A 17,047-nucleotide genomic window follows, 5' to 3' on the forward strand; every position below is an offset into this window, starting at 1 on the left:
AGAGTGGCTGAGTGGTAGCGTGCTGGGCCCACATTCACCACGTGATGGACGACGCGAGTTCGAATCCCCACGCTACCACCTCCGATTTTTCAGTCACCGCCGAGTGGCTTAAAACTACCCACATGCTGTCCTGAAGACCACCCATCAACCCGGACTCTAGAGGAAACCGTCCAAGTTAATCAAGAACGAGTTCCGGGGGGCAGCATGAGCCAAGAGAAGATGGCGCCACTATAAACACTTGCCTGCGCCATGATGGGCTGGGGCCGAACACCATCCAGGCCCCTCAAGCAAGCCTACCGGCGATATAGGTTCAGACGTAAAAAAAAAAAAAAAATAAATAAACTTCCAAACACAGGAATAGAAGAGGAATGGAATGAAAGATGAAAACACTGGGAGTAACAATTATTTTTTTCTTGTACGGGATAATATACTGACTGGTATCATGTCTATGTATATAATTATATACATACAAACATTTGTTATACACAGCCTTCCGTCCCCCAGAGCCGCCTGTGAGGGGTCAGCAGGGTTGGGCCGGCTCCGGGGGCATGAAGGTCACAGGAACAGACACAGGGAAGGTCGAAGCAACGTCACACTCAGTCAGCTGTGCCACTCCGGCGGGTGACGGGACGGGACGCTCAGGGATAAGAGAGCTGGCGGGGAGGCGAGGTAAAGGTTCTCTATTAGCTTCAGCCTTTTTGCTTTATATTGACGTTACCGTTGAGGGTTAAGGCGAAGGCGTGTAAATACGTGATTGCAGGGATTAGCATCTTTCGTGGAGGCGGGGGAGGGGAGCGGGAGGGGGAGAGAGGAAAACCACTTACATTCCACACTGTTGTCCACTTCCAAATCCACAAATTGAGGCATTGAGGTGTAACTGTCAAACAAAACTTGACCGACTCTCTCTCTCTCTCTCTCTCTCTCTCTCTCTCTCTCTCTCTCTCTCCTCACGTTTATAGGGGGTAAAGGGGGTTGGGATAAGGCAAGCACTATCCCTTAGCGTCCCGGCGTGGGGCTCAGGTGCCGGGGTGGCGAGGGGGGGGGCGGGGGTCACGTTCTGTTGGGCTCAAGGAGTGAGGGGAAGAGGGCGCAAGGCCTCGCCCAAAAGAAGGACAGGGGGCGTCGCGCCGAATCCACCTCACCACAAAACGCGCGCCCGGCGTACCCCGGCGCTGACAAAGCAGTGACGTCATCCGCGTAAGGAGTGACGTCACGCCTTATACAAGTGTGACGTCGTAGAATAACCACATCGTGCCGCCTCCTCTTTCTCCTCCTGCATTGGCGGTACTCGCAAAGGCTCCGCGTCGTGTGATGGAGAGGCGGGGGAGCACAAGGAGGAAAGCATGAATGAAAGGTTATAATGACGGAGGGAAGGGAAGTACGAGAGCCTCTGCGTGTGGCGGCAATACACGTACACACACACACACACACACACACACACACACACACACACACACACACACACACACATACACCTGGTGGCCTGGCAGCGTCCTACATCACGCCTCAGAAGAGCTCGCAACTAGTAGGGTTAGTAAGGGAGGGGAAAGAGGAGGGGGGGAGGAGGAACAGGAGGGTGGAGGTAGGGGGAGATAACCACCACCCTCTCTGTCCCACTAACTCCTTTCTTCAGCAAATCCTCCGTCCCTCACCGCCGACTCCCCTCCTCGCTCCCTCCTCCTCTCAGCACCCCGCGAGTGGAATATGTATGTATGAAAGTTTTGAGTATTCATAGCGACTATTCAGGATTGGACTAAAACACAGCAAACTTGGTGAATATAGGGCGTTGCTCCGCCTGTCCAACCCTTTCCTCCGTCCCTTCTTCCCTCTGAATGCGCGCGCAAATTATGTGTGTGTGTGTGTATAAGGCTTCTGTGAATACTGTTCTTCGCTCCTCCTAGGCACATGCATGTAAAATATGACAAGAACAATGGCGGGTAAGATCAAAGGGGAGATGATGTCTCGTCTTGTGGTTGAGGACATTTCAGTTATGATCCTCTCTGCCTGACTATATTCTGGACAGCTAGATAGAAAAAGGTTCTCTCTCTCTCTCTCTCTCTCTCTCTCTCTCTCTCTCTCTCTCTCTCTCTCTCTCTCTCTCTCTCTCTCTCTCTCTCTCTCTCTGTTTGGCTGTCTGTGTGTACGATGGTATGTTATCTAATAATCCTGTGTCTGTCTGTCAGTCATTGCATCACTGCTTCACCAAACCATCGCTACCATCGCCACCTTGGTCCGCTTCCGCCACATAATGAAGTTTTCAAGTATCAAAAATATTTGCCTTCATTACATATAATAATTACTCTTCCCTCTTCTATCTTCCCTGTCGATTATGGTCACTACTTTTACTCACTTGGTATGACAAGTCGTGCTGGAGGTATACTGAATATATACATCGTGGAGGGGTCGTGCCTGGGTTTGAACCCAGCATATACGCGTAAACCCTGCATCTTGTTTACTAATTACTGTGTTGTGTGTTTTATGTGTGAGTGAAACACGAGAACAACCGACGCATTAAGCTTGCACGCACCCGGAAGAAAGGAGGAGAGGGGGAAGGGCGGGGAATCGCGCGGAATAAAGCAGGTTTTGAAGCAGCATCAAGCAAGCCTAAACAAACGTTTGATTCCAAACACTGAGTCGCCTGGCGTGCTCTCTTGGCGTCTCGACGAACCAATGGCTTGTCAAACACAGACCCATCAAGGCGGCGCGTCCCTCCGCCACACACACACACACACACACACACACTTTTGAACATTCTCGAGACGATCGCGGGAAGCGAAAAGCGTGTACGTCACGACAACGAGGAGACTGGCGTGCACTGTAACTGGTGTACCGAGGAGTCTGACATAGCGTTGTACTGAGTGTCGGTGTCCGCTGTCCGGGGCGGGGCGCGGCGCCCCGGGGCGGGACTGGGGCTCGCCGGCCGCTCAGTCACGTGCGCACCTCACCGGGTTATATTTATATATGTATATATATGTATATTTATATATTATATGTATATATATTTACACACTTACAAATCTAATTACACAAACGCACACGCCTCCGGCCTGAGCACACAGGAACACATGGCCGCTACCGCCGCGCCCCACAAGCTGGTCTTGTCTACAGATATCACAGATAATTGAGTAGCTTTGCGGCGTCGCCTAGTGCACTAAGGCGTTACGTGATGTGTAGGTCACCCTTGAGGATGCGCATGAAGGTCTTCTTAAATTGCTGGTTAGCCAGGGCGTCGCAACAGGGGTTGATGGGGCTGTTGGCGTCTCAGAGAAAGTAAGCCAACAAGTAGTCATGCGTGTTGGTGCACGGGCAGAAGCCCTCGGCGATGGCTACGAGATGGTATGGCGTCCAGCAGGCCACACACGCCCCAGAATAATGGAAATAGTTCGTAGTTTTTTGTTGGCGAGATTTTCCGACTTGGAGCGGTGTCGTTTTTCTCCTTCGCTTTTCTTCTTTTTTCTTGAGACTTCGAATAGATTTAACGATGCCCTTTTAGATCCCTTAAGAGAGCCCTTGATGGAGCTTTGGGCATCTGATGGCATCGCGATGGAGCTCGGCTTGTCCCTCTCTAGTGACGACGCCTCCGTGCGGGCCACGCTCGTCACCGTCTTGTTGGAGTTGACGTTGTGGGTCGTGATGAGCTGGTTCGTGGGCCCTGCTGACGAGCCGCCCGACTTTCCTGCCTCTGTTGTACTTCCGTTCCCCTTCGGACGCTGGGGAGTCGCCGGCACGGGTGAGTTGGTGTTGATGGAGCTGCTCGATATATTGTTGACGGCGTTGGCGGCGCTGTTGGCCGAGGTGGTAATTAAATTGCCCTTCTTTGGGCTGATAGGGCTGGTGTGCCGGTCCGTTCCCGCCAGGCTGGTGACGGCGGTGCAGGCGTGGATGATGGAGGTCACCAGCACATTGGTGGAGTGTTCGGACGACTCGTCTCTATCGCAACATTCGTCGTCGGCGTCCACTGACTCGTCCGCCTCCTCGATGCTCATCTCAAGGTCCTCGTCGTCTGAGCGGGACTGCATCCGACTGATCTTGCGGTGGATGCTGTGCGGCGTGGTGAGGGAGGAGGTGAGAGAGCGGAGGGTGGGCGAGGTCGGGCTGTGGAGGGTGGCCGCCCACACGGAGGAGGGCGGGTCTTCCACCACAGGAGAGGGTAGAATGATGGAGGATTCATCCATGAACCGCAAGTCTCCTGTGTCTAGGCCTGTCAAAATATCGTAGGCCATAGGGCCATAGTTAAGAGCGGAGGGCGGCCGCGTTGTGCAAATGCTGCTGACGCTCATGTTATCAGCAAACATGGCAGGCGGAGCGATTAGCCGCTCGTCTAGACCATCCGTGGGCGTGGAGGCGGCTAAGGGTAGGATGGGAACAGTGCTGATAGGTCGCAGTGGGAGTGAAGTTGGGTGTAGGGGCTGCTGGGCGGGTGGTTGGGGCGACTGCTCACCATTGGACTGCACGCTCATCGTCTCGTCGGAATGGCCACTGTTGTCTTCCTCGTCTTTTGAAAAGTCTGCAGACATTCGTTTCGCGAGCGGGGCGGTGGCAGCACCAAGGGTCACATCCAACAGGCCGTGTCCCTGCAGATTGGCCTCATGAAGAGCCACATCAGGCAGGATGGACGCCTTCTTCGGGGAGTGGCGCTGGTGATCAGAGAAGGGCAGAGAACGTGCTAGGGACACTGCGAGTGCCCCAACGCCAGTGTCGGAGGAAGAGCTGCCCTCTTGGGTCGTAGAGGTGTCCAGGACGCTCTGCTCCGGGATTTTGGGCAGTGTGTCAGTCGTGGGTGTCTTTCTGTGCTGCGGGGGCGGGTCAAGGCGCGGCACCGAGTTGTTGCCCATGCCGGGCTTCTTGGCTTGCGGCACCTGACTGCTCTCTTCGTCTGATTCAAAAGCCGGGCTGCTGGATCTCTCAGATTTCTCGGCTTGCTCGTTACGGCGCTCAGAAAAACTCGTCGTCTCTGTTGTCTTGGAGGAAGTTTTTTGACTTGAGGAAGAGTCGCTAACGCCAGAGCCCCCCTGCGGCGCCTGGGGGGTCGGGTTGTTGGGTACCGGCGGCGGGGCGGGCTGGGGCTTGTCCTGGCTGAGCAGCGTGCTCTGTGTCTTGCTCATGCCCAAGCCGGCCGTGCGTCCCGCCATGCCCGCCATGCCTCCCGCACTCAGGGCCACTAACGTCTGCATCTTTCGGTGCTTCGCCTCGGACTTTTTCTGCATGTCGTAAGCGGTTTTGTAGATGCCAGCGTAGAGCACGAAGAGCACGACGAGGGTGACCCAGTAGTAGGTGACGATGAGTGCCGTGTTAAACACCGGGTCCCTCAGGAACTGCACCTGGCACTCGTTGTGGAGCAGCGAGCGGTACCCCACGAAGTGCTCCCACCCGAAGATACTGATGAAGAAGAGCAGCGCCGGTATGATCCACACCATCGCCACCATCACCATCACCTTAGTCCGCGTCCGCCAGCCGCGGTACTTGGCAGCGATCTTGACGGAGCAGAACCGGTCGATGGTGATAAGGAGGACTGTGTACTGTGACGCGAGGCAAACAGTGTAGTCGACGGAGAGCCACAGGTCACACAGGATGGGGCCCAGCGTCCACTCTCCCATCAGGACGTAAACGGTGTAGAAGGGCATCGATATTGAGCCGATGATCACGTCCGTCATGGCGAGGGAGGCGATGAAGTAGTTGGAAGGCTGGCGGATAGCTCGCTCCACGATGAACGACAGCAGCACCAGCAGGTTCCCGCCCACCGTCAGGATCATGCAGCAGGCGAGGCATATGGCGATGAGCACAGTCTGCCACAGCTCGAAGGGCGGCAGGACGGTGGTCGGCCCCTCCGTGGCGCTGCTGTTCGCCATGGAGCACTCAATGGAGTTGTTGTTACCCCAGCAAGTGGCATTTTCCCCCCACAGGTCGGAGGAGGCGTTGAGGTAGCTAATAGAAGGGTCGTTTAGCCTGGTGCGTCCCCCTCCCCCGCCGCTGCCGCCACCCTCCCATGGCACCAGGAAAGGCAGCAGCGTGGTGCCCCCGCCGCCCAGGGGGTCCCCGAAGGGTGCCGTCATGTTGAAGGGCGCCTCGCCATCACCTGCACCGCCGTCCCTCACCCGCTGCTGCTTCCTGTAAGAGAAGACACCTGTTAAAAGACATGTCCACATCTCCTCCTCCAACTCCTCCTCCTTCTCCTCCTCCTCCTCTTTCTTCTCCTCCTCCTCCTCCTTATCCTTTTCCTCCTCGTTGTTCTCTTTCCTTTTTTCTCCACCTTGTATATCATAATCTACACTCAGGGTGTGATTCCATGACCCTATTTTAGGATATTCTTCTTCGTAGGACGCTGCTAGATCACCATGTGTGTGTGTGTGTGTGTGTGTGTGTGTGAGAGAGAGAGAGAGAGAGAGAGAGAGAGAGAGAGAGAGAGAGAGAGAGAGAGAGAGAGAGAGAGAGAGAGAGAGAAAAGTCCAATTTCAAGAGCGATTACAATAAAACAAGGACAACTAGAGGAGCACTAATCTTTTGGCCACTCACTCCTATTTTCTTTTACAGGAGCAGTTCTTATAACGGACATTTTTGTTTTTGTTTTTTTTGTTTTTGCCCTCAAGCTGCTTTCTGTACTGCAACAACAACAACAAAAAGTAAATCTGAACGCGCTCACCCTTCATGTTGCCAGGCTGCTTCACTACAACACACACACACACACACACACACACACACACACACACACGCACAAAAGAAGGCACAGACAAAAACGAAAACAAGTGAGGAGAGGCAAGAACGACGGTAAGAAGCACACTCAAACAAACACCCACAAACAAGCAGACACACTGTGGGTCGTATTATAAAACATTTCGTCGCCCAAGTTCACATATTTGACAAGCCTTTCGTAGGAGTTGTGAGCATTTCCAGGAGTAGTTGTATATCCCTGGTGGTGGTTTGACCGTTCCTCTGTACCATGAACCTAAAGAAACACTCGTAAGAAAAGGATTGACCCCCTCTTTGACCTTTAGAAATAGATGATGTGAGAACTGAAAGTATCTTATAATACCAACCACAGACCCAAACTGACAGGTCCAGGGAGGCAGCAACAACGACAATATACATACAAGCTAACAAACAGACAAAGACAGACAGTATATCCTCGGCAACTTTTTAACACCTAGATATTGTTATTTTATGATCGTTTATTACAGCAGAACCAGGTAAATGTTTTTTTATTTTTATTTAGGATTGATGAGCAAACATTCATCACGAGCAAAGCAGAGGGGATTTTAGTGAATTGAAGCACATAATCTAGGAAAAGAATGATTGTTTACTTTTAGCGGGCTTTTTTTCATTATTGTTTTCTTTTTTTTTGCCCTTGAGCTGTTTCCTTTGCTGTTAAAAAAAGTATTACTATTTTCTTATGAGTAAAATTTTGTGTGATTAAGTTATGTTTACGACTGATGTGCGGAAGTGCGTCAGTGAAGCTTAAGTGGGCCCTGTTTTTTTTTTTTTTTTTTACAAACATCATATAACAGTTCATACTATCCGTTAAAATAACTAGGAACAGAAACATTAAAAGTAAATGTTTTTGTTTGTCTGTTGGGCCTTGACCTTTGACATATGACCTTGATTCTATACAGCGATCTACTTTAGGTCAGCATACAAGCACACACCAAGGTCAATGAACCCGTATCGAAACATAGTCGGGCTTGATTCTTTTAAAACCAGTATGCAAAATCATCACCTTTAGTAACCCTAGTTTTCTATAGTCTTTGCAGGCTTACCATTGTTTGATAAATCCGAGAGGGAATTTTATCTATCAGGACGTCTCTCTACCTGAAATTGACCTCTTTTTTTGGCGTTTCGTTCTGTGTTCTTTCATTGGAGCAGTGTCTAACGGGTCTTTTTATTCTTGTTTTTGTTTTTTTCCTTTAACCCGGTAGCAGCGACGGGCCATATTTGTGGCTTTACCGTGCAGCAGCGACGGGCCAAATTTGTGCCATGATTTAACCCACCCCAAATAGATGATACATAACCTGATCACAAATGCTTTGATATACATTATGAAATGGTTTGTGTGAGGGGTGATTTTTTCTCATTTTCTCGCTTGGGGGGACCATTAATTAAGAAACATGATCCCCGCTGCTACCGGGTTAAGCTGCCTCCCTTGTTGAAAAAAATGTATATATGCAAATGGTACGTGGAGTGAAGGGCTAATTCCCAGAGAGTCCGTGGTAGTAAAAAGTTGAACCATTGAGCTAGAGTGATGACAGGATTAACACAACCAGAGGGACAACGTTGAGAAGCCGCGTGTAGCCTCCACTGCATGAGGGAAGGAGGCGAGAGTGTGTGCCGGACAAAAGGTCGTATTACTAAACATTTCTTCGCCCTAGTTAACACATTTGACAAGGCTTTCGCAGGAGTTTTGGGCATTTTCAGGAAATAGTTTTATGCCCCTGGTGGTAGTTTGACCCTTCCTCTGTACCATGAACCTGAAGAAACACTCATTAGAACCTGACTGATACCCTCTTTGACCTTTAGAAATAATACCGACCAAAGACCCCGCAAAGATAGGGCGTTTTTTTTTTACCCTGAAGTGGCCCGTTTGCCCCTCCAAGGATCAGATAGGGAAAGATGCCCCGTGACTCAGGAAGGAAAGTCACTGGGTTCTGGTTTTACGCCGTGCCATCGTTTTCTTTTCTCTCTCTCCTTATTTGTTTCTTTGTTGTCCCTTTTTCCTTCTTGTTCTTCTTGTTTTTTCAAGGCCCTGAAGAACATAAGCTTGCATTGACCGACATTGATACCAGCGAAGTGCGTGCGTACCTGCAGAAAATAGATCCAAATAAATCTCAGGGCCCCGACAATTTATCTCCTCGCGTGTTGAGAGAATGTAGTCAACAGCTAGAGTTACCCATAACATTAATATTCAACAAGTCATTAGCACAGGCCAGTGTGCCTCTCGAGTGGAAAAAGGCCAATATTACCCCGATCTTTAAAAAAGGAGATAAAAAACAAGCCAGTAATTATCGTCCTATCAGCCTTACGTCTGTCCTAATTAAACTATTCAAAAAAATGATCAGGGATAAAATGATCACTTTCCTTGAAACAAATGATTTGATAACTGATAGTCAGCACGGATTTCGTAGTAATCGGTCTTGCCTTACCAACCTATTAACTTTTTTCAACGATGTTTATACATGTTGGGACGCCCGAAGCCCATATGACGTACTTTACCTAGATTTTCAGAAAGCGTTTGATAAAGTTCCTCACGTTAGGCTTATTTCTAAACTGCGTTCCCACGGTATTAACGACCATCTATGTGCGTGGATTCATGACTGGCTCACCGACAGAGAACAACGTGTAGTTCTTAATGGTGAAGCATCGGATTGGCAACCCGTCACCAGTGGCGTGCCCCAAGGTTCGGTCCTGGGGCCAACACTATTCATAATTTACGTGAACGACTTAGAAACTGATATTCTATCAAAAGTAGCCAAATTCGCCGACGACTCCAAATTAGGAGGTACGGTAATGAACAGTCAAAGTTGCGAAAAGATTCAATCAAACTTAATAAGACTTGCCGACTAAGCGAAAAATGGCAAATGAGTTTTAACGTAGATAAATGTAAAGTAATGCACATAGGTGAAAAAAATCCTAACTTTAAATATCAGATTCAAGGACATGAGCTCAGCGAAGTAAAACAAGAAAAAGATCTTGGTGTCATTATCAGTAACACTCTTAAAATGAGTGATCAATGTTCTGCAGCGAGTAAAAAAGCCAATATGATGTTGGGATTAATCTCAAGAGACTTTGATTATAAATCACCCGAACTTATGAAGAGATTATATTTAGCATTTGTAAGACCACACCTAGAATACGCCGTTCAGTTCTGGTCACCGAACTTTATCAAAAATCAAGTTTTGCTAGAAAGGATACAGCGACGAGCAACCAAACAAATTCCAGCGCTCCGAAACTTGCCATATGACGAGCGTTTAAAGCGTTTAGATATGTTTTCCCTAAAAAAGCGAAGGATAAGAGGGGACTTAATTGAAGTGCTCAAAATTCTTAAATTCTTAATGGATTCGACAACACTAACCCAGATAGTCTATTTCAGAGAGACACCAACACAATAACACGCAGCAACGGTATGAAGTTAAAGGGAAACCGATGTAACACCTTGGTGCGCAAAAGTTTTTTCAATAATAGAGTCGTCGATCACTGGAATAGACTCCCACCGTCAGTAGTTAGCGCACAGAGTATCAATAGCTTCAAGTCTTCATTGGATAAGTACTTCAGGGATATAAGATTACACTGACCCTTCTTCGCATGTTTTCCGACAGATTGCAGCAAGACGTCAACCTAAATTCATATTATTATCCCCCACAACCTAGATTGCAAGTAGCGAAAGTCAACAATAGAGTAAAGCAACAGTTAATGTCCGCATGACAGGTGGAGTGAGGTGTGGGTGCAGTAAGGTGACAGGTTACTGGAGCCGTGCCTAGTACCGCCGGTAAAACGAAGATCAAGCCTCCACCTGTGCCCCTGAAACTACACCTCACCCATCGTGAGTATTAGGGGGGATCCTGAGGCTGCCCTGTGTAGGCCACTCGTCCTCTTCCATTCTCCTTGTGTTTCTGTGTTCTTATGTTATTATGTAATTAAGTCATTTTCCCCCACAGCTTAGGTAAGTAACTTTGGTAAGTTAAGGGTAGTAATTTCCTCTTATTTCTCTCTTTACTGTAAAATTTCCATGTCCCTTTCTTCCTTAAAGGTACATGGTGTTCTCTTCTAACTATTTCCTGCCGGCACGTTGCCGGAAGGAGAGGTGGGTGGGGAGGAGCCTTCATCTTTTCTGTCCTGTCCTGCCACACGTAGATTACTAGTAGTAGCGGTAGTAAACAGACACCCCCGCCATAGACCGATAGGTCTTCTGGTGTCTATTCTTCCTATGTATTCCTATGTATTTTCCTTCTTCATTTTCGTCTTTTCTTGTTCTTTTCTTCTTCTTCTTCTTCTGCTTCTTTTTCTTTTTCTTTTTCTTTTTCTTTTTCTTCTTCTTCTTCTTCTTCTTCTTCTTCTTCTTCTTCTTCTTCTTCTTCTTCTTCTTCTTCTTCTTTTTCTTTTTCTTTTTCTTTTCTTCTTCTTCTTCTTCTTCTTCTTCTTCTTCTTCTTCTTCTTCTTCTTCTTCTTCTTCTTCTTCTTCTTCTTCTTCTTCTTCTTCTTCTTCTTCTTCTTCTTCTTCTTCTTCTTCTTCTTCTTCTTCTTCTTCTTCTTCTTCTTCTTCTTCTTCTTCTTCTTCTTCTTCTTCTTCTTCTTCTTCTTCTTCTTCTTCTTCTTCTTCTTCTTCTTCTTCTTCTTCTTCTTCTTCTTCTTCTTCTTCTTCTTCTTCTTCTTCCTATTCTTCTTCTTCTTCTTCATCTTTTATTCCTCTCCTTCTTCTTCCTCTTATTCTTATTCTTTTTGTTATTATTTTCATTATAATTATTATTATTATTATTATTATTATTATTATTATTATTATTATTATTATTATTATTATTATTATTATTATTATTATTATTATTATTATTATTATTATTATTATTATTATTATTATTATTATTATTACTATTACTACTACTACTACTACTACTACTACTACTACTACTACTACTACTACTACTAGTACTACTACTACTACTACTACTACTATCAATAGTAAAATTAATAATGAGAGCCATATATATTCATGAACTCATGACAATAAGAAAGATGCTTTTCCACCATCCATCAACATTTTGGTACATTTTTTGTTAGAAAAAATAACATTCTTTGTTGATCTGCTGGCCACGGTCAAATACGCAAATACGACAAAAATCTGTTTATTTTTATCACGTGTCTTAGTGTGTGTGTGTGTGTGTGTGTGTGTGTGTGTGTGTGTGTGTGTGTGTGTGTGTGTGTGTGTGTGTGTGTGTGTGTGTGTGTGTGTGTGTGTGTGTGTGTGTGTGTGTGTGTGTGTGTGTGTGTGTGTGTGTGTGTGTGTGTGTGTGTGTGTGTGTGTGTGTGTGTGTGTCGTAACATTAAGCGGAGGCATGTAGCAAGCAAGTTAATTGGTGAAAGGATCATGAAAAAAAAAACTAGAAAAAGATGTCAACCCAAGTAACATCATAAATTTAAGAGGATAAAAACACTCGGGTGAGGGAGAGGAGTCGATGAGGTGAACGGGCCTTGAGTCCGTTTAATTAAATGAGTGAATGGTTCCTCCCCAACACACGCGGAATACACCCTCAATGCTGGGGCGGACAGCGCTTTTATATATAAGTGGCTTCACTGTGAGAGATAATTATAAAGCTTTGAGTTAAGATAGTGAGTAAGCGATAGACCAAGACTTCATGATTAATGTAGAAGCGGGGGAGAGCTGAGAGTGGATTCCTGTTCTTATTTTTATTCTTATTCTTATTAGTAAAATTAAGAATCATAACTTTAGTGTATTCATTAGTCAAGGAAAATATGAAAGATCCCTATATGGATTTGACAGTTGGAGAATTCCGAGACATTAAGCATCATTAGGTCAAATGGTTGCATTCTGAACAAATAGAAGTAAATAATGTGATATATATATTTTTTTAAAAGTGATGGGCCGAAGAAAGGCTGCTGGAATCCTAGTGTTGCTGCGTGACTTTAGGAAGGTCAAGCGGCTCGAAAACACAGACAGAGACAGACAGACAAAGTAGGCAGTTCAAGGGCACAAAAAGAAAAAAAAGACTGGTATATTGCAACCCCCATATTAACACGGGTTACAGCTGTCAAGACGTAAAACAAAAAGAAGAATGAATCACAAAATTGCCATTGCATGAAGGCTGAAGTAATTTGTTGTTCTCCTGCCTTAGGCGCGCACGAGGCAGCCAATCAGTATAATGGCTGTTTTCAGGTCACCCCGCGCCCTGCCGGTGCGTGCAGGTTTCAGTTTCCCTGACTCCCGAGATCAAGCTTCTTCCCGTTCATTTACGTGATTTGTATCTTCTAAGTTGTAGCTGTGATATATTCTAAAGCAAAGAGGAGGTGATGAAAAGTTATGCTTTCACAGCAATGAAAATGAAAGATGTGTGTGAATTTCCGTGAAGTATAAATGTGAAACAGTCACAGGAAAATGTATGTATCTCGTCTTTTAATACACACACACACACACACACACACACACACACACACACACACACACACACACACACACACATGCAGCAGCGTGTCTGTTATACGGCACGGAGGCTGGAAGCTTTGCTATACCTGGCACTGGCTGATGACACTTGATAATTAAATTTAATAGCGATGAAAAGGAAAAAAAAAAAAACTCTGTAGATCCCTAAGTCATACTCTTTGTTTCTGTCTGAATAACTGTAATCGGTCTAACTATTCCCACTCTTTCTATATTATACCTTCTTTTGGCAACCAAGCAATTAGTCCATCTGGATATCAATTTATCTTTCTATACCTACGTGTTTCTCTCTCTTTCTATATATACTGTCCACCTCTCTATTTAGCTGTATATTTCACTCCCTATTCACTATCTACGTATCTGCTTGACTACCTAGTTGTCTGTTGATCTGAATCCCCGTCTGTCTACCTCCTTTTTTGATCTAACTGTACGTTTATACATCTGAGAGAGAGAGAGAGAGAGAGAGAGAGAGAGAGAGAGAGAGAGAGAGAGAGAGAGAGAGAGAGAGATGCATCAGAAAGCCAGTTGACTCGTAACGAAGCTGGCTGCTTTAGGGATTTGGTTAATTCTGTGGCACCTCTGTGACCTGCGAAACAGATTGAAGCACTTGCTGTACGCACGTGTGAAAGGTAAGGTAAGGCGACTCTTTTCGGAACAACTTAACGATTAATGAGATTCTGGTAGTGGATAATTTTCGCACTTGCTAATTCTACAGTAAGGTAGATCCACTGGCTGATGACTATAAAAAAAAACTACCGATGTGAACACTGCATCGCCTCGTTTTTTTTTTATTTTGTTTTTTACGTGAACACCTATAGCGCCGGTAGGCTCTCTTGAGGGACCTGGATGGTAGTTGGCCCCTGCCCGTCATGGCGCAGGCAAGTGTTTATAGTGGCGCCATCTTCTTGAATTGTTCGTCCGATATTTCTAGTTCACGGGTTGGTTTGATGCCGAGAAAACTTAAGCTTGATTAACGATACTAAGCTTACTCAGAAAAGGGGAGAGAGGAAGTGTTCAGGTTTTATGAAGAGTAGAAATGTTAACTTCGCAATGAATAAGTGGTCAGAATATTTGCTACTGTAAGTATTTATAAAGCTCACGGCATTGCTTTGAGTTTAATAGGTAAGGTTAGGTAAGGTTAGGTTAGGTTAGGTTATGTTTATGGATGAAAGGGTTAGTAAAAGCTTGAATAGAGGTTAGGTAAGGTTAGACTAATGGATGATGGGGTTAGAAAAGGCTTGATGGTGGGGCTAGGAAGGCTTGGATGAAGGTTAGGTAAGGTTAGGTTGCCTCTCTTTTTCACTACTTTACAGTACGTAATAAAAAGCCTTTCCAGGTCACGCGATGATGAAACCGGGAGTTGAAAATGAGAAATACACATGAAAAAGTTTTGCGCATTAGCCTGCCAGTCCAGGAATCACAAGGAAAGGGAAATGCAAGAATGAAAGGACAAAGTTAAAATTTCGAAGTCATAGCCCAAAAGTTACATTTCTCTCTAATGGGAAGAGCCTTCAGAATGTGGGATTAAGCCCGGGGAGGGGGGGGGGCGGGAGGAGGATTGAACCCAGCCCTTTTAACACGAGAGAGAGAGAGAGAGAGAGAGAGAGAGAGAGAGAGAGAGAGAGAGAGAGAGAGAGAGAGAGAGAGAGAGAGAGAGAGAGAGAGAGTGGCGACCCTCTCTTTCTTACTTGGGCGCTGATCAGGTGCGACGGACCTGAGCCTCTTGGGGATGTGCCTCGGGGGTCTGGACTTGTGAGAGGAGAAGAAGAGAACGCGGGGCAAAGGAGGAGGAGGAGGAGGAGAAGGAGGAGGGGGAGGGGGAGGAGGAGGAAGAGGAGGAGGAGGAGGAGGAGGAGGAGGAGGAGATTAAAATATGTCACCTTTCAAAGCAAAGACACTCCCTCCCTCCTTTCATTCTTCCCCTCTTATCCTTTTCGCCTTTCAACGCCCCCCACTTCTCTTTCTTTACCGCCTCATCTTTTCCGGCTTTTTTTCATCTCACTTCTATCCCATTCCTCTCGTCTTAATTTTCGTCTCCTCCACAATATCTCTCTTATGTTAAATGAAATAGGAAAAATATACTGCGTGGAGTCTCAGGGTTATATATTTTTTTGTTTTGCGTACCTCGCCTCACCTGATATTTGAAGCCAGTGAGCGTTAGGCAGTGCAAAGGATCCTGTTATTTGCAGTAGATCGTTTACGAAATAATGAAAAATTTGTTCCCTCTTCTTTGCTAAATTAACACGGTAGCAGCGGGGATCACGTTTCTTAATGGTCCCTCTAAGCGAGAAAAATGAGAAAAAAATCATCACTCACACAAGCCATTTCAAAATATATATCAAAGCATTTGTGATCAGTTTATGCATCATCTATTTTGGGGGGTTTATATCATGGCACAAATTTGGCCTGTCGCTGCTACACGGTAAAGCCACAAATTTGGCCTGTCGCTGCTACACGGTAAAGCCACAAATTTGGCCTGTCGCTGCTACACGGTAAAGCCACAAATTTGGCCTGTCGCTGCTACACGGTAAAGCCACAAATTTGGCCTGTCGCTGCTACACGGTAAAGCCACAAATTTGGCCCGTCTTTGCTCTGAGTTAATAATTATAAATATTTACAGGTTATACAAGTCTTGAATAATATGCTTGGTTTCCATTTGTAATAATCAACAGTTAACTCGAACGGCTTCAACAGTTAACTCGAACGGCTTCAGTCTGTATTTATCCAATTGAATCATATTTTGCCTAATTTTTATTTGATAACACATACCCCTCCCTCCCCCCCGCCCCCCTATCCATACACCACATCACCTATCATGTCCACAAGCAAACGGCATCATAGAGCCTTCCTTCCGTCAACCCATTCATCAGTAAGTAAAAGTTAGTTTGAATTGCTTGTCTATGCTTTTCCTATTTTTTACAGCAGCAGCGAGTAGCGGGCTTTTTTTATTGTTTCCTTTTTTTGTGTGCCCTTGTGCTGTCTCCTTTGCTGTAAAAAAAAAGGACTATAACAAGAGGGGATATATTTTTTATAACTTTTAAGGTGACCTCGTACTTGTAGAACCTATTAAAACCAATGAGAATGCTCCCTCAAGCAACGAGACACCAACCAAGAGAAGGTTCCTTAGGGTCAGTTCGACAGTCCAGCACAGAGTCATTGTAAGCTTCCAAACTAAACCACGTTCTCCACAATGATCTGTTATTCCTACTCAATACCAGGTACTACTAAAGAGATTTCCTGTGTAGTTTCCTAAAGTTTCATCCTCCTTTTTATATCAACGCCAAAGACTAGAGCTACAAGGTATTAAGATTCTCCTTTTTATATGAACGCCAAAGACTAGAGCTCTAAGGTATTAAGATTCTCCTTTTTATATCAACGCCAAAGACTAGAGCTACAAGGTATTAAGATTCTCCTTTTTATATCAACGCCAAAGACTAGAGCTATGAGGTATTAAGATTCTCCTTTTTATATCAACGCCAAAGACTAGAGCTATGAGGTATTAAGATTCTCCTTTTTATATCAACGCCAAAGACTAGAGCTATAAGGTATTAAGATTCTCCTTTTTATATCAACGCCAAAGACTAGAGCTATGAGGTATTAAGATTCTCCTTTTTATATCAACGCCAAAGACTAGAGCTACAAGGTATTAAGATTCTCATTTTTATATCAACATAAAGACTAGAGCTACAAGGTATTAAGATTCTCCTTTTATATCAACGCCAAAGACTAGAGCTAAGATTCTCCTTTTATATCAACGCCAAAGACTAGAGCTACAAGGTATTAAGATTCTCCTTTTATATCAACGCCAAGACTAGAGCTACAAGGTATTAAGATTCTCCTTTTATATCAACGCCAAAGACTAGAGCTACTAGGTATTAAGATTCTCCTTTT

At 45.6% G+C, this 17,047-nt stretch overlaps 1 pseudogene; it reads right to left on the reverse strand.

Moving 5' to 3' along the window:
* Positions 1-395: 395 nt before the first annotated feature.
* LOC126991793 (muscarinic acetylcholine receptor gar-2-like) overlaps positions 396-17,047 on the reverse strand; it is a 45,479-nt pseudogene continuing 28,827 nt past the window's right edge.

The sequence above is a fragment of the Eriocheir sinensis genome, unplaced genomic scaffold, assembly GCF_024679095.1.
Source record: "Eriocheir sinensis breed Jianghai 21 unplaced genomic scaffold, ASM2467909v1 Scaffold341, whole genome shotgun sequence".
In the NCBI taxonomy this organism is placed as follows: Eukaryota; Metazoa; Arthropoda; class Malacostraca; order Decapoda; family Varunidae; genus Eriocheir; species Eriocheir sinensis.